General features: G+C 44.7%; 1 protein-coding gene across 3 annotated transcripts in view; it reads right to left on the bottom strand.

The window, feature by feature from the left end:
* Positions 1-21285, bottom strand: part of DENND4C (DENN domain containing 4C) — a 300829-nt gene that overhangs the window by 213380 nt on the left and 66164 nt on the right. The window lies entirely within an intron of this gene.

Below are 21285 nucleotides of genomic sequence, written 5' to 3'. Positions count from 1 at the left end.
AAGATGATGGTGTGTCAAAAAGGAAGACAACTAGGGGCAGTGAAACACCTTTTGGTTGTTGTGTGGGTGGGGGAACCAAACAAATCAATCTCTGGCTCCACCCCCAAGTTCATTAGTTCTTAATGATGTGCTGGGCAAAATATTGGTAGGGTAATGGCCCATCCCATTGCACTGCCTATGAAGACAATAAAACTCTGACCTGGATAAGGAGCAATTTCTTATAGGAAGTCACATTTCAGGTGGCTGGCAACAGGGATGCATCTTCAGCAATGCTTACAGAATAACTGGGCAGATGGGATAGGTCATTTACTGCTATCATCCACTGGGTTACTTACACTGATGTGAAAAAGATTTTTCCCTCCTCCCGATTTCCCTATTATTGCACATACATCACACTGAATTGTTTCTGATCTTTAAAACAAAATATTACACTTATTAGACTGAGGACCCTACAAATAAGGAGATGTTTTCTCCACAAATGTGTGTTTAGGTGAGAAGGAGCCAGGTGTTTCATGCAATTTGATGTAGACACATGAAGGGATCATGCATATGGGACAAGGGAATGGCCAATGAGCACAAAGTGTGCACGTGTATTGGGACAGGAAAGGATGGTAAGAATAAAGGAAAAAACCTTTTATGTATAATGAAGATAACAGGAACAGGAAATATCCTTTTATGTTCAAAAAGAATAAGAATAAGAATAATCACACGTTTTAAAAGAAATAAAACATACAGTATGTAAGTGCAGAATTAGAAAGACAAATTGAGCGTCTTGCTGGCTGTGTGACAAAACTGCTCCAGAAAGAACAATCATTTTTATACTGACTTAGAGAAATACCAACAAAGATTTTACTTGGTTGCACTTATCTGAGTCTGATCGTCTTTCTTATACCAGCCGAGGAGTTTATCTCCGAGGGTTGAAGTGTTTTCCCCTACTAAGGGGCAAAGGATGGGATTATAGAGGACCGAGACCGAGCCTGCCTCAACCTTGAGGAGCCATGTCCGGCATCGAGGGGTTGGTTCCCACTTGAACTCTGGCAAAGCTTCCTCCACTGATGTCGAAGGGGTACCGGATTGGGTGGCAGTCAACACGGAGGTCGCACTTGGTGCCGGGGTCACACCACAGGTTGAGGGCCAAGCAATGGGCTGTATGGTGAGCGCAAGCACCCCCGATACTGATGCACACCATTGCAGAATGCCATCCAGCAGCTCAGGGAACAAGACCCAGGTATGCTCATCGAGTGCTGACACTGGGAAAGGCTGGGACGCCGGATCCAAGATAGGCTACAGAACTGATGGGGCTGAGACAGGAGCCAGGTTCTGGCTGCCTGGAGACAGGCGCATCGGTACCACCTGGATAGAGGGGGAGTGATCATACCAGTGCCGACGCTTCTCGGGTGCCAAATCCCTTGACGTCCTGGAGCTCCCAGCACCATGCGTCAAAGACAACCATTGCCAATGCTTCTTGGCCTTTGCCTGAAGCTGGGTGTCGAGACTCCTTGGTGCCAACAAGGATGACGTTAAATCCGCACATCATCTCGGGGTTCAGTCCGACACTGGCTAGTCCTGGAGGCCCTGTCTAGAAGTCGGTGTCGAGACAAGTGGAGACCCACTCGACGCACCACTGCTCCCAGTGACAATGGGTCTCAAAACAGCCATAGGAACTCGGATCTGGCTTCAAAAATCCTCTCGCATTGAGCCTCTCTGACAACCTGAGTCCTCTTCTTTATCCAAAGACAAAGGACACAGTTAGCAGGGCTATGGTGGGGCCCTAAGCACTGAAGACAACACAAATGGGTGTCTCTGCCAGAGATCATCCAACTGCACCAGGAACTGTGCGTAAAGCTACTGGGAACTTTAGTGGACATGGAAGGGAAAACTTCCAAAACAAAATCAAAAGATGCAATGGTGCCTAAAAAAAAAAAAAGGCAAGGCATCACAGAAAAATTCACGGGATAGACCCGACTGGAGAGTAGGCCGAAATCTGCATAGAATAACTAAAAATGTACAGGAAGAAAAGAGGGGAAAAGCCTGAAAAGGCACAGTGAAACAAACACTCAAAAGAAGCCAAGAAGGCACCAAAAAGAAGCTCTTTCAAACCAGATGTGAAGAAAAACCACAGACGCAATCCTCTTTTCACCGTGGTAGAACTGCGGTAACTGCACCCTCACAGCGGGTGGGAAAGCACTCGTGCATGCACGGTGGAGCGTTCTCATTTGCCATAAAGTTCTTGTTTTATAAAGTCCTCACGGAGCAACGCAGCGCTGTGTTATCCACGTGAGAATTAATGGCCTGCTTGTCCTCGAAGAATTCATGGTTCCTTCGATTAACAGCAAGTTTTCTAGTCCTGGGAAAGCAAAGCATCCTCACACCATCACCACTATGTTCAACTACTGATATGATGTTTCGACTATGGAATGCTGCATTTGCTCTATGCCACATACAAGGGGACCTGTGCTGTAAGAATTCCACTTATGACTCAACTGTCCAAAGAACATTATCCCAAAAGGCTTGGGATCATCCAGGTATATTTTTGCAAATGTGGGATAAGCACTGATGTTACTCTTGGATAGCAGCAGTTTCTGGCCTTGTTACTCTCCTATGAATCCTATTTTTACCCAGTCTCTTACTGTGGAGCCATGAACACTGATCTTAGTTTTGCAACTTCTCAGAGAAGTTGTCACTGCACCCTTTGAGTAATTTTGGCTGGCAGGCAGGCAGGCAGGCCACTCCTGGGAAGATTCATCACTGTTCCAAGTCTTTTCAATTTGATGATAATGGCTCTCACTGTGTTTTTGTGGAGTCCCAGAACTTTACAAATGGCTTTGTAACCTTTTCCACACTGATATAGTTCAACAACTTTTTTTTCTAATCTCTTCTGAGATTGCCTTTGATTATGGCATAGAGTTATACCCAAGTTTGATTTGTCCTTGCCATTCTGTGTGGTGACTACTTCATTCTCATGGTAAGGTTCAGTATATTTATTTATTTATTGCATTTGTATCCCACATTTTCCCACCTATTTGGAGGCTCAATGTGGCAGGGGTTCTCAACCTAGTCCCTCAGGACACATCCAGCCAGTAAGGTTTTCAGGATATCAAAAACAAATATGCACGAGACAAATTTGCATGCACTACCTCTATTGTATGCAAATCTCTCTCATGCATATTTATTGTGGTTATCTTGAAAACCTGACTGGCTAGGATTGGGATGAGAACCCTAGATATATCGTGAAGCTTATTCAAAAGGCTGGATGCAATCTAGTCTGACTGTGTTTAATTAGCTGAATCTAATTATCAATTTAATTTGGTCAGTTGGTTGACTGAGTAAGGGGCAGTTACTTTTCACCTGTGTGATTTATTTATTTATTGAGAACATTTATATCCCACATATTCCCACTAAGGCAGGCTCTATGTGGCTTACAGTGTTTTAATAAAAGAACATAATTCTAGTGCAACACAAAGTAGAAGGTACATAAAGGAGGGAAGGAACAACAGGAGAAACGAAAGAGGGATAACCTCTGGGTGTTGAAGTTATAAAGTTATCCAAGGAAAAATAATTATGTTTTACTCAGACGCCCTTTGTCTAATATTACATTTTACTTAAAGATCAACAACCATTCAGTCTAACATATATGCAATAACAGGAGAAATCAGGAGAAAGAAAAACTTTTTTCACATCACCATATATTACTATTCAGGGGTTACCCTTCCCTCTATAACCCAGCCATTACACCTCCATCCATAACCAAGTAGAAGTGAATCCCATGGTGTTGCTGTTGAACCATGGCTCTGATTATCTCCTTCCAAGGTCTCCCAATATACCACTAAAACTTCTTCCGTCTTAACTTAGTTTTAACCTTCTCAGAGTATGTACGGGAAGATGATGAGGCATATTTTCAAAGCACTTAGCCTTCCAAAGTTCCATAGAAACCTATGGAACTTTGGAAGGCTAAGTGCTTTGAAAATATGTCTCAATGTGTATTTAATCTTCTGTTCTCTAACAAACCCTAGTCATGACTGGTCTACTCCTCACTCAGAGTGGAGGTCCAATCAGTCCTGACAGCTAGAAGATCATCACAATTTCACATTACAAAAACTTTTAAAATATTTTCATAACCTATAATGATTAAGCAATATAAGCACACTAAATCTGGTCCCTGCTAAAAACTAACACTGATTACAGAGAGCTGCCAAGTTATGAAAGGATTTTAAATACAGTATTAATCTGTCAAACATAAAACTGTTTGAAAGCAAATCAATGAAATAACAGGGCAGAGATAATATCTGGATAAAACTAATTACTGTTTATGCATGCTGTTTTCAGGACCACCAAGGTCCTGTCCTCAGACAATACCTAAGTAATCCCAAACGTTTGGCTCTCTCAATACACAGTCTTATAAAACTAAACGTTTTGCATGACTATGCCTAGTTTTCCTTCAACTCACTTTCTAGGTGCTTCAACATACAGTACAAATTATTGGCTCTTGGCAAAGTTAGCAGAGTAGCAGCAGCTGACTAGCCAGGACTATCAAATTGTACTGAGACAGGGAAAACTGAAAGTTCACTAGTTCAATTAGTCATTCCATCAGCATTTTGAGATCTAGGTTCACCATAAGTGATAAACTAAAAAAAAAAAGGCTGAAACACCAGATACCAAACATATATAATATAATTTACACATTTATATTCCACCAAATCCCCATCCCCAGGGGCCCAAAGAAGATTACAAATAAACATAACAAGAACAGATTCCAGGAAGTACAGATTTCTCATTAAACAAAACAAATATAAATCTATATGAGAGCAAGTGAGCTAAAGAAATTTACAAAATAAAAACACTTTTAAATGGTGGCCAAAAAAAACAAACGATGATTGAGAACAGAGAGCACTAGGTAAATTATTCCACATAACAGACACTTGATATGGAAAAAAGAACTATCCAGCACTTATAGTCTAATCCAGTGATGGCAAACCTAGGGCACGCAGAGCCCTCTCTGTTGGCACGCGCACCGTCGCCAGGGCTGCCGAGGGGGGGAGGGCAGAGGGAACTAAATTCCCCGGGTCCGGGCCTCCAAGGGGGGCCCAGCACCGCAGTCCCCTCCACCCAGTGGTGTGCTGGAGCCGGCTCGCACCGGCTCACAAGAGCCAGTTGTTCTTGAGGGCGAGCCAGCTCTCCTCCCTCCCTCCCCTGAGCTACAGGGTCCCTCCAAGTACCTGAAGGAGGCATTCTTCGGGGCAGGCAGGAAAGATCCCCAGTCTTGCCTGCCCGCTGCTGGATTGCTCTTTAAAAATGGCCGCAGAGACCTACTGAAGCCTTGGAGGCCGCCCAAGTCTCGGCAGCCATTTTGAAGAGCGATGCAGTAGCGCCGTGGGAGAGTCACCGCCGGCAGCGGGCAGGAAAGACTGGGGATCTTTCCTGCCTGCCCCGAAGAATCCACTGGACAACCTGGGTGGATGGAGGGGGCAGGGGAGCGAGTAGAATTGCTGGGCATGGGTGGCTGGAGGGGGGGGGGGGCAGGGGAGCGAGGAGAATCACTGGGTATGGGTGGCTAGAGAGGGGGCAGGGGAGAGAGGAGAATCGCTGGGTATGGGTGTCTGGAGAGGGGGAGGCATGGGACAGGAGAATCGCTGGGCATGGGTGGCTGAAGGGGGAAGGGAAGCGAGGAGAATCGCTGGACATGAGTGGCTGGAGAGGGAGGGCAGGGGATAGGAGAATCGCTGGACATGGGTGGATGGAGGGGAGGGCAGGGGGAGAGAAGGGTTGCTGGACATGGGTGGATGGCGGGGAGGGCAGGGGGGAGAGGAGGATTGCTGGACATGGGTGGATGGGGGGGAGAGGAGGGTTGCTGGACATGGGTGGATGGAGGGGAGGAAAGGGAGAGAGAAGAAATGCTGTACATGGATGGAGGGGAGGGAAGAGTGAGGAAGGAGATGAGATGAGGGAAAAGGAAGAGAGGAGAAAAACTGCACATGGATGAAGAAAATAGGCAGAAGCTGGATCCACTGGACAGTCAAGTCTGTGGAGTAGGACCCAGCTTTTACTTACGGATGTAGGGCAAGAAATGAAGAAGACAGGCAGAAAGTAAAGAAATAAATGGAATGGAAGCCCTGGAAACGGAGTTAAGAGGACAGATCGCAGCAGAATCAGATACTGGGCCACCATGATCAGAAAAGTCACCAGACAACAAAGGTAGAAAAAAATCATTTTATTTTCATTATAGTGTTTGGAATATGTCCACTTTGAGAATCAGGTGTTCAACATTAAAAGTTTATATTTATTTGCTTATTTATGGCATTTTATCCCACATTAAAAACGAATTAGATTGGAACCTGGGATCATTTAATTTACAACAGCAAAAATCACATTAATTATTCAAAAGCATGCCAAATGCTTTTAAAGTTCTGTTATTCAGGTTAAATTGCCCTGTTGGCACTTTGAGATAAATAATTAGATTTTGGGTTGCTGTTTGGGCACTCGGTCTCTGAAAGGTTCGCCATCACTGGTCTAGTCGATAATAATTCAAACTGGCATAAGATTATAATCCACTTATCTCTCTGCTGTCCTCATATCTGTATTACTACTACTACTACTATTATTTAGCATTTCTATAGCGCTACAAGGCGTACGCAGCGCTGCACAAACATAGAAGAAAGACAGTCCCTGCTCAAAGAGCTTACAATCTAATAGACAAAAAATAAATAAAGTAAGCAAATCAAATCAATTAATGTGAACGGGAAGGAAGAGAGGAGGGTAGGTGGAGGCGAGTGGTTACAAGTGGTTATGAGTCAAAAGCAATGTTAAAGAGGTGGGCTTTCAGTCTAGATTTAAAGGTGGCCAAGGATGGGGCAAGAAGTAGGGGCTCAGGAAGTTTATTCCAGGCGTAGGGTGCAGCGAGACAGAAGGCGCGAAGTCTGGAGTTGGCAGTAGTGGAGAAGGGAACAGATAAGAAGGATTTATCCATGGAGCGGAGTGCACGGGAAGGGGTGTAGGGAAGGACGAGTGTGGAGAGATACTGGGGAGCAGCAGAGTGAGTACATTTATAGGTTAGTAGAAGAAGTTTGAACAGGATGCGAAAACGGATAGGGAGCCAGTGAAGGGTCTTGAGGAGAGGGGTAGTATGAGTAAAGCGACCCTGGCGGAAGATGAGACGGGCAGCAGAGTTTTGAACTGACTGGAGAGGGGAGAGGTGACTAAGTGGGAGGCCAGCAAGAAGCAGATTGCAGTAGTCTAAACGAGAGGTGACAAGGGTGTGGATGAGGGTTTTGGTAGAGTGCTCGGAAAGAAAGGGGCGGATTTTACGGATGTTGTAAAGAAAGAAACGACAGGTCTTGGCAATCTGCTGGATATGAGCAGAGAAGGAGAGAGAAGAGTCAAAGATGAACCCAAGGTTTTTGAAGGTATTCCTTCAAAGTAGCGGGAAGTATCCCCAATACCCCGACTAGACTGGATAGGTTTTTGTGGAACTATTAATGCCTATATGTTAGTGCACACGGCCTTTCTTTCTGTTTGAACATTAAGAGACTTGAGTTTACGTACTTTATGAAGAGTGCAGTTTCTTTCTCACCTGTGACGGAATGCTAGACTCACCATTATGTTAATGGCTTGAGCAGTAATTCTTTTTCTCCACAATTTTTAAAGTGTTTCCCTTCATTCAGATTGTTACCATCTGCCAAGCTAACATTGAGTTTCTAATTTGATCATGTAGATTGTTGAGTAAAATAAAATCATTAACTGAAGGAATCAGAACTGGTATCAGCTGCATAAGAATAAAAGTCTCTAAAGTTGTAAATGTATTCCAAAACTGTGAATTCAAAATTGAAAAGAATGGGGGGGGGGGGGGGGGGGGGAGGGGGGGGAAGAGGGGATCTCCAAGGCACTCCGCACAATGGCTTCCAGTCAGAAGATAATATATTCTCATTTTATCCTTATATGACCTATTCAGAAATTCTCTAAACCATTTGAAAAGCCCACTAAGTTTGATTAGCAACAGAGCATTATCCACAGCATCAAAAACTGTGGTAAGATAAAATCAAGTACTGCATCAATGCCGTGACAACAAATTCTCTTAGTATCTGTGATTAAACTGATAAACAGACTATACTATGCACACTTCAAAAACAATTACCGTCTACCACTTAAGTTGTTAACCGAGTGGCTATAATGGCTTCCTTCAGTTTACTGGCTATTGGTCTATAACTAAATGGGTAAGGTCTTAGGAAGGGGAGTCAAAATACTGCCTAATGATTCAGGAAAGCTGCCTAATTAAAGTAGCATAGTAACATAGTAAATGACGGCAGATAAAGACCTGTACAGTCCATCCAGTCTGCCCAACAAGATAAACTCATTTTACATGGTATGTGACACTTTATTACTTGAGCATGCTGTTCACCGCCGCTGCCTTGATTTTCTTTCCTCACATGCTATTCTTGACCCACTACAATCTGGTTTTCCCCCTCTCCACTCAACCGAAACTGCACTCACTAAAGTCTCCAATGACCTATTACTGGCTAAATCCAGAGGTCAATATTCCATCCTCATTCTTCTTGATCTTTCCGCTGCTTTTGACACTGTCGATCACAGCATACTTCTCGATACCCTGTCCTCACTTGGATTCCAGGGCTCTGTCCTTTCCTGGTTCTCTTCCTACCTCTCCCTCCGCACCTTTAGTGTTCACTCTGGTGGATCCTCTTCTACTTCTATCCCTCTGCCTGTCGGCTTACCTCAGGGTTCTGTTCTTGGTCCCCTCCTCTTTTCTATCTACACTTCTTCCCTTGGTTCATTAATCTCATCCCATGGCTTTTCCTACCATCTCTATGCTGATGACTCCCAAATCTACCTTTCTACCCCTGATATCTCACCTTGCATCCAAACCAAAGTTTCAGCGTGCTTGTCTGACATTGCTGTCTGGATGTCTCAACGCCACCTGAAATTAAATATGACCAAAACCGAGCTTCTCATTTTCCCCCCCAAACCCACCTCCCCGCTCCCCCCGTTTTCTATTTCTGTTGATGGCTCTCTCATTCTCCCTGTCTCCTCAGCTCGAAACCTTGGGGTCATCTTTGACTCTTCTCTCTCCTTCTCTGCTCACATCCAGCAGATTGCCAAGACCTGTCGTTTCTTTCTTTACAACATCCGTAAAATCCGCCCCTTTCTTTCCGAGCACTCTACCAAAACCCTCATCCACACCCTTGTCACCTCTCGTTTAGACTACTGCAATCTGCTTCTTGCTGGCCTCCCACTTAGTCACCTCTCCCCTCTCCAGTCAGTTCAAAACTCTGCTGCCCGTCTCATCTTCCGCCAGGGTCGCTTTACTCATACTACCCCTCTCCTCAAGACCCTTCACTGGCTCCCTATCCGTTTTCGCATCCTGTTCAAACTTCTTCTACTAACCTATAAATGTACTCACTCTGCTGCTCCCCAGTATCTCTCCACACTCGTCCATCCCTACACCCCTTCCCGTGCACTCCGCTCCATGGATAAATCCTTCTTATCTGTTCCCTTCTCCACTACTGCCAACTCCAGACTTCGCGCCTTTTGTCTTGCTGCACCCTACGCCTGGAATAAACTTCCTGAGCCCCTACGTCTTGCCCCATCCTTGGCCACCTTTAAATCTAGACTGAAAGCCCACCTCTTTAACATTGCTTTTGACTCGTAACCACTTGTAACCACTCGCCTCCACCTACCCTCCTCTCTTCCTTCCCGTTCACATTAATTGATTTGATTTGCTTACTTTATTTATTTTTTGTCTATTAGATTGTAAGCTCTTTAAGCAGGGACTGTCTTTCTTCTATGTTTGTGCAGCGCTGCGTATGCTTTGTAGCGCTATAGAAATGCTAAATAGTAGTAGTAGTTATACCCATGTTTGATTTGTCCTTGTCATTCTAATAAATGTAGTACACCACAAAATTATCTGTGGCAGTGGATTAGCTAAGTAGGAATGAAGGACAGCTATCAAAACCTAGTTAATAAAATATTCACCTGCTACGAACAGAGAGGCTTAAATTTATCCCATAACCTACCAGAAGCTTTACCTTGAGCGGTGCTATCTAGATTAGTTAATAAATCATAAAATTCCTTATATCCTGAGGAAGAGCCACAACCTATGGATGCAGCCAAAGATGAGGACAAGGGCTTAGTTTTGAATGGATGTCCTGCTTTTCATTACTATCTGCCCAGCTGGACCAAGCATATTCTGCTGAGACAACAGTGAAATTCAAGAGAGACTGAAAAAAAAAGGCACATCAGGGGACACCATGAGTTAACAATGCATCTTAATGAACTGAGATGTGGAAATCGCCTGTCTTATGCAACCTAAGAGCCTCTGCATCCCTGGTAAAAATATGTCAGAGTGAGTAGGAAGGCCAGACAGTGGAACATCACAGTCTAGCAGCCTGAAAAGCAGCAGCAGGAAGCCATGAGAGTGCAAGATACAAGGGAGAAAGGAATACAATAGAGGCAAAAGGAAGTTCCCAAGCACTATGACCCAAATCTGAGACCAACGAGACAAGTTATAAGATAGGCAGTGTTGTGGGCATTCTTAAAGCCCACTGCATGTTTGTTTTGGGCAGCACTGTGAACCAGAGAGTTATCTAGTGGAGGAGTAGCCTAATGGTTAGTGCAGCAGCCTAAGAACTAGAGAAACCGAGTTTGATCCCACTGCAGCTCTTTTTGACTCTGGGCAAGTCACTTAACTCTCTATTGCCTCAGGTTTAAAATAAAGTACCTTACATAATATGTATACTGCTTTGATTGTAATCACAGAAAGGCAGTATATCAAGTCCCACCCCCTTGCCCTTTAAAGAGTGTGCCTACTTCACACAACAGCTGTTTCTAGAAGGGCAGGGCTCTATCCACTACATGGCATCTGATGCTCACTAAGCAGAAAGGGAGAAATAGCATTTTCCACAATCTATGACTTTGGGGCATGATGTTTTATTCTTGGTTAGAATTTAAAATTTTAAGTGACTTGGCCATTTGCCATTAAAATAAAAAATAAAATAAAGTTCTTTGTGTTTTGATCACAACAGGGAACAGCTTTTCCTTTAACATCTACAAAAGTCAATTCATAGTGTGAAATGAGGAACACACACTGGGTTTGCTTTCTAGTGTTCTCCAACACTATGACCTCCCCCCAAGCTTATACTCAACAGTTTCCTCCCATTTCATGTCCCCCATTTGCATTAGCTGCGTTAAGATGTTGCTTTAACCGTTAGCACAGGGTGGCACTATTAGTATATTGATAACTTCCACCTTAGTACGAAGTAATTTCTGCATTAACTGACAAAAGTAGAATGAGGCAGGGAATGGACGAGGACTGTATCTCGCAAATAACTTGCAGTGCCTCACCTGTTGCTGCAGAAGGTAATGTGAACCATTTACTTTTCCTATATAACGTTCATAGTAGCACTTGTGGAGTTTCAGTTCTCTGAACTCGGCTACATTTGAATTTTTGAGGCTCACAGAGGCTGCATTTAATTTTGAGAGTGCAGTGCTCCTCAGATACATAGACTCCTGAAGAAGGCATTGTATTGCAGAAACACGGCTCTGTGCCTAGTCCTATACTGACCTCTCACTAATTTTGGGATCCTCATTCTCTATTACTGGAAGTCCATTGGTCCTTCCCTACTCTTTTTGGTTTTTTGACCATTTAACATTACATCAGTAGGTGGAGATCAGTGCATCCATATTGTCTGCAATGCAATTAATGAGCGCTAAATGTATTTCCTCTTTGTTAACCATGCAGTGTCATGCTTCGCATAACCTCAAGAGTTAACACAGAAGCTTTGTAATTACTGTGCAATAATTAACTATACAATTATATCACACTTTCGTAAAAGGGGGATGGAAACAGAAGGGGATCTACATTTAGTTCACACTTTTTTTAGTAGTAGTTCAAGGTAGTTGCATTCAGGTACGGTAGGTATTTCCCAGTCTCTGGAGCGATTACAAACTCATGGGTCAACATTTAAGGATATTTATCCAAATAGACCCTGATATGTGCCAGTAAGAGGGATATTCAGAGGCATTAACTAGATAGTGTGCTTGAATATATTCTTTGACTGTCTTTGTGCTATCTGAATAGTGCCAGGGCATTCTTGGGCAGAGGTTATCTGGTGAGTGGTGATATTCAGCACCGATACCCGGTGGAGAAGTGTCCCGGTGATGAAATGTCCCAGTGGTGATACGTCTGTGGTGAATTGTCCCAGTGGTGAAATGTCCCAGTGATGAATTGTCTCAGTGATTAAGTGTCCCAGTGGTGACATATCCCTGTTATGAAATGTCCTAGTGAAAAATGTCTCAGTGGTGAAGTGTCCCAGTGATGAAATGTCATGTTCCGCTAATAATATAAGTGTTGCCATACTGGTACAGCATCAAGCCCAGCATCCTTCTTCCAACAGTGGCCAATCCAGGTTACAATTATCTGGCAAGATACTAAAATAGTACAATGCATTTTATGCTGCTCATACTAGATAAGTGGTAAATACATGGAATGCCCTCACGCGGGAGGTGGTGGAGATGAAAACGATAATGGAATCAAACATGCGTGGGATAAACACAAAGGAATCCTGTGTAGAAGGAATGGATATAAGGAATCTTAGTGGAGATTGGGTGGTGACGCTGGTAATTGGAGAGTAAAACCAATGCTGGGCGGACTTCTATGATCTACGCCCTGATCGTGGCTGAATAGATATGGATGGTCTGGAATGTAAATCTTAAGGGATTTCGACATTAGCTTCAGAACGTTTAGTACAGGAACAGTGCTGGGCAGACTTTTACGGTCTGTGCCCTGAGAAAGCCAGGGACAAATCAAACTCAGGTATACATTTAAAGTAACAAGGAGAAAGAGTGAGAAAAAGAAAAAAAAGGTATAGAAGTAGTGAAAACAATCTACAGGCAATCAGTAGTGGAGAAATAAAGAGAAAAGAGGTGGGTCTTCAAGGCTTCCTTAAAAGCAGAGAGTGAGGGTTGATTCCTAATGTATAGTGTCATTCCAGAGTTTGGGACCAGCGTAACAAAAGGCTGAGTGACAGGAAATGGAAAGATGAAATTGAGTCGGGGAAGGTAGGACTAAGAGATTGTTGTGCATATTCACTGATAAATACCAAAGTACTGCCTAAGAGTTATTCTGTAGCAGGGGCGTAGCAAAACGTGACATGGGGGGGAACTAGGCATATAGGTGTGAGTAGTGCTTGGTATACTCCTAAATAATGCTTTACAGTGCACTTGATAATGGATTTCTAAGTAAACATTCTGTTCTGCGTCAACATAAACTACATGCATACTTATGGAAACCTTGGAAACACTAACATTTTTAAATTAAGTTGCATTATCCCATAACAAACTTTGCCATTATAGTAGACTTGAGTCTGGTCAACCTCTCAACACGTATCACAGTATCCTGGAAAATAACTACTGCAGTGGCACATATCCCTCAACTTTGCTTTATAACAAATATAAAATGCCTTATTAAGCTGTATTAATAAAATAAGTCTTCTTGTCCCTTCCTCTGCTTCTACCATTTTCTCTCCCTAGAGTTCCTGACAGTGTTCTTTCCACCCTCTTCTCCCTTTCATGAGGAATTGTGATATTGAATAAATAAGTACGTTTGTGTTCCTAGTCATGCACCCAAAGTTATATAATCCTTTCAAGAAAGCCAGTTAATCGTTTAACTTATTAGTGGAACATAACCACAGAGGCATGTTATGGTCCCATTTTCAGTACGGTAATACTACAGCCCAGCAAAGAAACAGGTTATTTTGAGTTAGTCTTTATGTGGCTTACATTTGAAAATACAGTGAAACATAATAATAGAATTCAATTGTATCACGGAAGTAAGTAGATGAATAAGTCTGAAACATTTAACAAAATTGAGATTAGCATATATACCCAACTGGGCATTTAACATTAATCTTTCCAATGTACAAAATAACATCCACTAAATAGCAAACTCTAGCGCTACTTCTTGGATAACTGTGTTTGTTTAAAGAGGAAAGACTTCAGACTCTCAGTCTCAGCTTGTCCTCTTTAAACAAACACAGTTATCCAAGGAGTAGAGCTAGAGTTTGCCATTTAGTGGATGTTATATAGTAATATAAGACAAGAGCAAACGCCGGTGAGAGTGTTTAATAAAACATATACAATGTACAAAATAGCAATTATACCACTGCCTTCAGACTCCACAATTTGCATATACACCAATTTTTTAATTATTGCTAATTTTTCAAAACAATACCATGAAGCACATTGATAGACAACAACATTAATTCATTAGGCACCATTACTATTTTTCCTTCTTTCACAAAGTGCTTTTAACCCTCTCTCCCACCACCACCCACCACTCCACGACAGGTCAGTCCTGTAGGAGGAGATTCTATATATGGTGCCTAAAAAAAAAAAAAATCAGCGCTGAAATCAGTGCCAAGCATATTCTATAATAGGCACCAATTATAGAATATGATTAGTTGATATTTGAGCACCGATATTTGCACGCATCCATTTACGTCAATGAAAACCTGGTGTAAATATCAACGTATAGATTTAGGTGCACTGGGCTATATTCTATAACTAGGTGCCTAAATTTTGGAACGCCTATGAAATGCCCATTTCCCCTGTCCATAACCACGCCCCTTTTTGCCTCCATGAGTTAGAAGTTTGGTGCACATCGTTACAGAATATGCTTAGTGAGTTGTGCGCCGAAATTCTAGTCCGTGCCAATTAGTGCTCATAATTGCTTGTTAAGTGCTGCTATCAGAACTTATTAGAAACCCCTCAACAGGCTGAGCGTGGGCTTCCAAGGCGGGCTGGGAATGTGCCACAGCTGTGCAAGTGCCCTCAATGTCCGAGCACTGTGCACCTGCAGCAAGGCCCCCAGCTCCTCCTTGAGCATGGCCTGGAACCATCCATCAAAGGCAGGCTTCAGTAAAGGCTGGAGAGCTGGGTTGGAGACAGCCTGAAAAACCTGAAATGGGATCCTGACTGCACAGAGACAGGTGCGCTGGCACCATAGAGAGGGAACACTCATCTCAATGCCGACACCCCAGAGCTCCCGTGCTTTGATACAGACTGGCACTGATGCTTCTTAGCCTTTGCTCGACACTGGTCAAAAGGATCTCTCAGTACCGAAGAGGAAGATGTGGCAATCCACATTTTCCTCGGTGTCAGGTCTGATGCTATCCAGTCCCAGGGGCTAGCACAGTGCCCAATGTCAAAGTAAGGCCTGCTTGTCCTCTGAGAAAAAATAATTTTTGCTCCTCAGCAAATTTCAGCTCTATTCTGGATACCGGGGGAGAGGGGAGAGATACCGAGCTTCAGCTCCAATGCATTCTCCTCCTCTGAGTTCAGTAACTGTAGCATCCTTTATAGTGAAGACAACAGCAGTTCTGCAGCTTAGTTCAAGCAGTTCTGTCTTCCAATTTTCTGCTGAGAAGTTTTAAATCATAAAATAACTGAGAAACCTAAAGCATAAATATGCCACGCTATTTCCCAACTGCATAGATGTGGAAAAATAGGGTTATGTACTTTTCAGTGCTCTAAAGATTCCATTAATTACACTGAAGCCCAGGTGCATGTTGTTTCCTTAGGGATTGGGGTGGGGGGAGAAAAGACATGGCTTTGTTGTTTGAGTAGCTCAGGTTATCACAAGCTGCACTAGGCGTCAACTTCCTTCTGACAAATATTTTCTCTATCGTTGCTGGACTGTACAAGCAGTCTTACAAACCCTATATTATTGGCTTTAAATAGCATAATTGGCTTTGGTACCTGGAATGTTCTATCATGTGGAATATGGGGATGGGGGTGGGGGAGGGGTGAGCTGAGATCCATATATAGTGAAGATACTAACCTGTAGCAGGTATTCTCCGAGGACAGCAGGCTGATTGTTCTCACAAGTGGGCCGACGTCCGTGTCGGCCCAGGAAGCGGCAAAAGTTTTCCAGCAAAAATATAAAACTTTGTCAGAGTCTTCTGACGCGCGAGCAGCACGCATGCACGGATGACTTCCTGCCCGTCGCGAGCGTGTCTCCTCAGTTAAATCAAAAAGCATATAAATAAGAAAACAACTCCAAAGGGGAGGTGGGCGGGATTGTGAGAACAATCAGCCTGTTGTCCTAGGAAAATACCTGCTACAGGTTAGTATCTTTGCTTTCTACGAGGACAAGCAGGCTGCTTGTTTTCACAAGTGGGGTATCCCTAGCATCCAGGCTCACTCAAAACAATAAACATTGGTCAATTGGGCCTCGCAACAGCAAGGACATAACATAGGATAACCTGAAACTATATACAGCTAGCTGAGAGTGCAGAATAAAACGGGCCTAGGGAGGTAGAGTTGGATTCTAAACTCCAAACAGATTCTGCAGCACTGACTGTCCAAACAGACTGTTGCGTCGGGTAGCCTACTGATGGCAGTAGTGAGATGTGAAAGTGTGGACTGATGACCACGTTGCAGCCTTGCAAATCTCTTCAATGGAGACTGACTTTAAGAGAGCCACTGACGCAGCCATGTGAGCTCTAACATTGTGAGCTGTGACATGGCCCTCCAGAGTCAGCCCAGCTTGGGCATAAGTGAAGGAAATGCAGTCTGCTAGCCAATTTGAGACTGTGCGTTTTCTGATGGCAACTCCCCTCCTGTTGGAATCGAAAGAAACAACTGGGCGGACAGTCTGAAGGGCTTTGTCCGCTCCACGTAAAAGGCCAATGCTCTCTTACAGTCCAAGGTGTGCAAACTGCCTTCGCCAGGGTGGGTATGGGGACAATTGACTGGTTCAGATGGAACTTCACCACTTTAGGAAGGAAATCAGGGTGTGTGCGGATGACTATGTTATGATGAAACTTAGTATAAGGAGCACGCACCACCAAGGCCTGAAGCTCACTGACCCTACAAGCTGAAGTAACAGCCACCAAGAAAATGACCTACCAGGTCAAGTACTTCAGATGGCAGGAATTCAGTGGCTCAAAAGGAGCTTTCATCAGCTGGCTGAGAACGACGTTGAGGTCCCATGACAATGTTGGAGGTTTGACAGGGGGCTTTGACAAAAGCAAACCTCTCATAAAGCGAACAACTAAAGGCTTAACCTCTACATGCCGATGATAAGCACTAACTGCACTGAGGTGAACCCTTACAGAGTTGGTCTTGAGACCAGACTCTGGCAAGTGTAGAAGGTATTCAAGCAGGGTCTGTGTAGGACAAGAAAGAGGATCTAAGGCCTTGCTGTCACACCAGACGGCAAACCTCCTCCATTTGAAAAAGTAACACCTCTTTGTGGAATCTTTCCTGGAAGAAAGACTTGGGAGACACCCTCTGAAAGAACCAAGGAGGTAAATTCTATGCTCTCAACATCCAGGCCGTGAGAGCCAGAGACTGGAGGTTGGGATGCAGAAGCGACCCCTCGTTCTGAGTGATGAGGGTCGGAAAACACTCCAATCTCCACAGTTCTTCGGAGGACAACTCCAGAAGAAGAGGGAACCAAATCTAACGAGGCCAAAAGGGAGCAATCAGAATCATTGTTCCACGATCTTGCTTGAGTTTCAGCAAAGTCTTCCCTACTAGAGGTATGGGAGGATACACATACAGGCCTGTTCCCAAATGTAGGAGAAAGGCATCTGATGCTAGTCTGTCGTGGGCCTGAAGCCTGGAACAAAACTGAGGGACCATGTGATTGATCTGAGTGGCAAAAAGATCCACCGAGGGGGTGCCCCACACTTGGAAGATCTTGCAGACTATGCCCATGTTCAGAGACCACTCGTGAGGCTGCATTATCCTGCTCAGCCTGTCGGCCAGACCGTTGTTTACGCCTGCCAGATAAGTGGCTTGGAGAAACATGCCGTGATGGCGAGCCCAAAGCCAAATCTGGACGGCTTCCTGACACAGAGTGCTTCTTGATCTGGTCAACTAGATCCTCTACTTTCTCACCAAAAAGGTTATCCCCCCCTCCCTCCCCCCGGCAAGGAACATCTGCCAACCGCTGCTGGACCAAATGATCCAGGTCAGAGACACGCAGCCACAAGAGTCTACGCATCACTATACCTTGGGCAGCGATCCTGGATGCTACATCAAAAGTCTTGAACGTACCCCTGGCCAGGAATTTGACATGCCGTCTGCTGCCTGACCACCCGGCAAAAAGGCTCGGCCTGCTCCAGAGGGAGTGCATCAACCAAGCTGGACAGTTGCCTCACCGAGTTCCGCAAGTGGATGCTCGTGAAGAGCTGGTAAGATTGAATTTTGGCAGCGAGCATAGCGATCTGATACGTTTTCCTCCCAAAAGAATCAAGAGTCCTAGCTGACGCCGAGGCATAGTCCCTAGTATTCTTGGCTCTCTTAAGGGCAGAGTCCACCACCATGGAATTGTGGGGTAACTGAGACCTCATCAATCCAGGTTCACTGTGGATCAGATACTGGGATTCAGTTTTCTTCGGGATCAAGAGGCCAGACAGAACCAGTTCTGCATAAGGACTTCCTTCAGTACCTTATGTAAAGGAGCCGCCACAGCCTCTCTAGGTGAAGGATAATCCAGGACCTCGAGCTTCTCAGCCCTGGGCTCATCCTCAACCTCCATAGGGAAAGGAATAGCCGTAGCCATTTCCCGGACAAAAGATGTAAAGGACAAACTCTCCTTTCTGGTGGAGGGGAAGGTTCAGAGGGAATCCCAAAGGACTCGTCAGAAGAAAAGCACCTGGGGTCTTCCTCTGACTCCCATGAACGCTCCTCTTCAGTATCGGATAAGACCTCCCTCAGGGCACTCCGAGACTGAACCTGCCTCGACGCCAAGGAACAACGTCCTCAATGGCGATGTCGAGAAGTCAACACCCGCCTAGACTGCGGTGAAGCTTTCTCCACCGACGTCGAAGGGGAGTCAACCTGGGTGGTAGTTCACGTCAATGCCGCAGCCAGCACCGAGGCCGGGGTCCTCTACGCAGGAGAAGGGCCAGACGCTGCAGCCGGCAGCACGGAAAGCGCAAGAACCCCCGACACTGAAGCATACTGGCACAGCAATCCCTCCAGAAGCTCTGGAAGCAGGGCCCGGATGAGTTCTTTGAGAGCCACCATCGGAGAAAGCTGCAGGGTTGGTGGAGCAGCCGGTGGCAGAATCTGTCGAGACTCGGAAGGAGGTTTCGGGCTGTCAAGAGAACTACGCATCGGCACCTCCTGTATAGAGGGACAGCGGTCCTCTCGACGCCGATGCTTCTCAGGTGCCAACTCTCTCGACGCCTCGGAGCTCCCAGCACCGTGTGTCGAAGAACGATGACTGTGCTTCTTAGCCTTCGCTCGACGCCCGTATTCGAGACTCCTCGGTACCGAGGAGGACATGGAATCCTCACGTCTCCTCGGGGCCGGGTCCGACGAAGGTCGATCTCAGGGAGCCTGCATAACAGGAGGCCTCGAGGCAAGTGGAGACCCACTCGATGCCTCACTGCTCCCAACATGAGTTGGTCTCGGGGCAGCCATTACCTCTCCTTCCGACGTCGATGCTCCTTTTGATGTCGACGCCGCCGACCTCAGTACCAATGTCATTGTTGATGTCGAGGGACCGGACCGAGCCCCAAAAAGCTTTTCTCCCTGGGCTTCTCGAGACGCCTGTCCATTTCTTCATACGAAGACACAGACTACAAGCGGCTGGGCTATGGTCTGGCCCAAGGCACTGGATACACCAGGCGTGGGTATCGGTACCTGAGATGGTCCGATTGCACAGAGTACAACGTTTGAAGCCGCTGGGAGTCCTCGATGACATGGAAGGAAAAATGGCTTTGGCAAAAATCAAACGACACGATTGGGCCAAAAAAGTGAAGGGCACAAAAAGGGGGGAAAAACGACCGCGCAGCCTAAAGGCCGGCCGCGTCGAAAAGAAAGTAAACTTAAAAACAGGCCAAAAAACACTAAAGGAAACTACGGGAGTAAAAAATTTAAAAGAAATAGAAAAAAATAGAGAAAAAAAGCCGTCAGACTCTTGTTCCTGGGCCAAAAAAACGAGGTGAGAAGAAAAAAATGCTGTCACATCGTCTGGACAAAAAAGAACTGAGGAGACAAGCTCACGACGGGCGGGAAGTCGTCCGCACACGCGCAGTGCGCGCTGCTTGCGTACCAGAAGACTCTGGCAAAGTTTTATATTTTTGCTGGAAAAATTTTGCTGCTTCCTGGGCCGACGCGAACGTCGATCCACTTGTGAGAACAAGCAGCCTGCTTGTCCTCGGAGAAAGAAGGCTACAGTAAGCATAGCGCACCATAGACCTTGTTATATGGGCGACTTAACCATCATGTTAAATTGCTCTATTAAGTATTTACTGTACGAAGATCACCACAGCTACTGTATATTTAAATATACTACCTTGGAATGTTAGAGTTAAAGATATACAGTATTTCATCTCTGTAAAGAAAAAAAATCCTGATTTGATATACCTAAGAAACAACTTATTAGAAGATTATTATTTTCCTTAAAGTAATATGGATCAGCCATTTTATGCACACCATTCACACTGGTAATTCTGTGGGAAGGGTGAGGTAGAAATACATGTTTAATTCAGAAAGATATACTCAAGTATGGTAGTGAAACCATACTGCAGAAAAGAGATATATGGTTAATTACGGGAACGTTAAGAGAAAGGAAAGAGGAGGGGCTCATAAGCACATAAGCACCGCCACGCTGGGAAAAGACCAAAGGTCCATCAAGCCCAGCACTCTGTCTCTGACAGCGGCCAATCCAGGCCCCAAGAACCTGCTGAAATCAGAAGATACTTACTTAAAAAAATAAAGGAAATGGCAGACTGTCCTTCAGTCCCTTACCAGGCAGAGACTCTCTTCTTTCACGTTCACATTAATTGATTTGATTTGCTTACTTTATTTATTTTTTGTCTATTAGATTGTAAGCTCTTTGAGCAGGGACTGTCTTTCTTCTATGTTTGTGCAGCGCTGCGTATGCCTTGTAGCGCTATAGAAATGCTAAATAGTAGTAGTAGTAGTAAGTGTCTATACAATCAAAATCTATGTCGGCTGATTTCAAGTATTCCCTAGGATTTTCAGGTTATGGGTTGCATTGAACACAGAGGTAAAAGCATACACTTGAAAGGAATTCTATAACTGAGCTCATGCAGTTATATGTGCCTTGAGTGCACAAAGGACAAAGATAACTGTCACTTTCGTACATAAGTGCAATACTCACTATTCTACAAAAACAAAAAACACGTGTAAAAGCTACAGTCCAACTGCAAAAGGGGGACCCATGTAGGCAGAGCAGGGGAGGGGGCATGAGCAGGACTGCCAGTTACACACACAACTTAGAGAATATTAAGTTAC

This window comes from Microcaecilia unicolor, chromosome 2 (assembly GCF_901765095.1).
Source record: "Microcaecilia unicolor chromosome 2, aMicUni1.1, whole genome shotgun sequence".
NCBI lineage: Eukaryota > Metazoa > Chordata > Amphibia > Gymnophiona > Siphonopidae > Microcaecilia > Microcaecilia unicolor.
The sequence above is the reverse complement of the archived record's forward strand: the minus strand, read 5'-3'. Positions and strand labels throughout refer to the sequence as shown.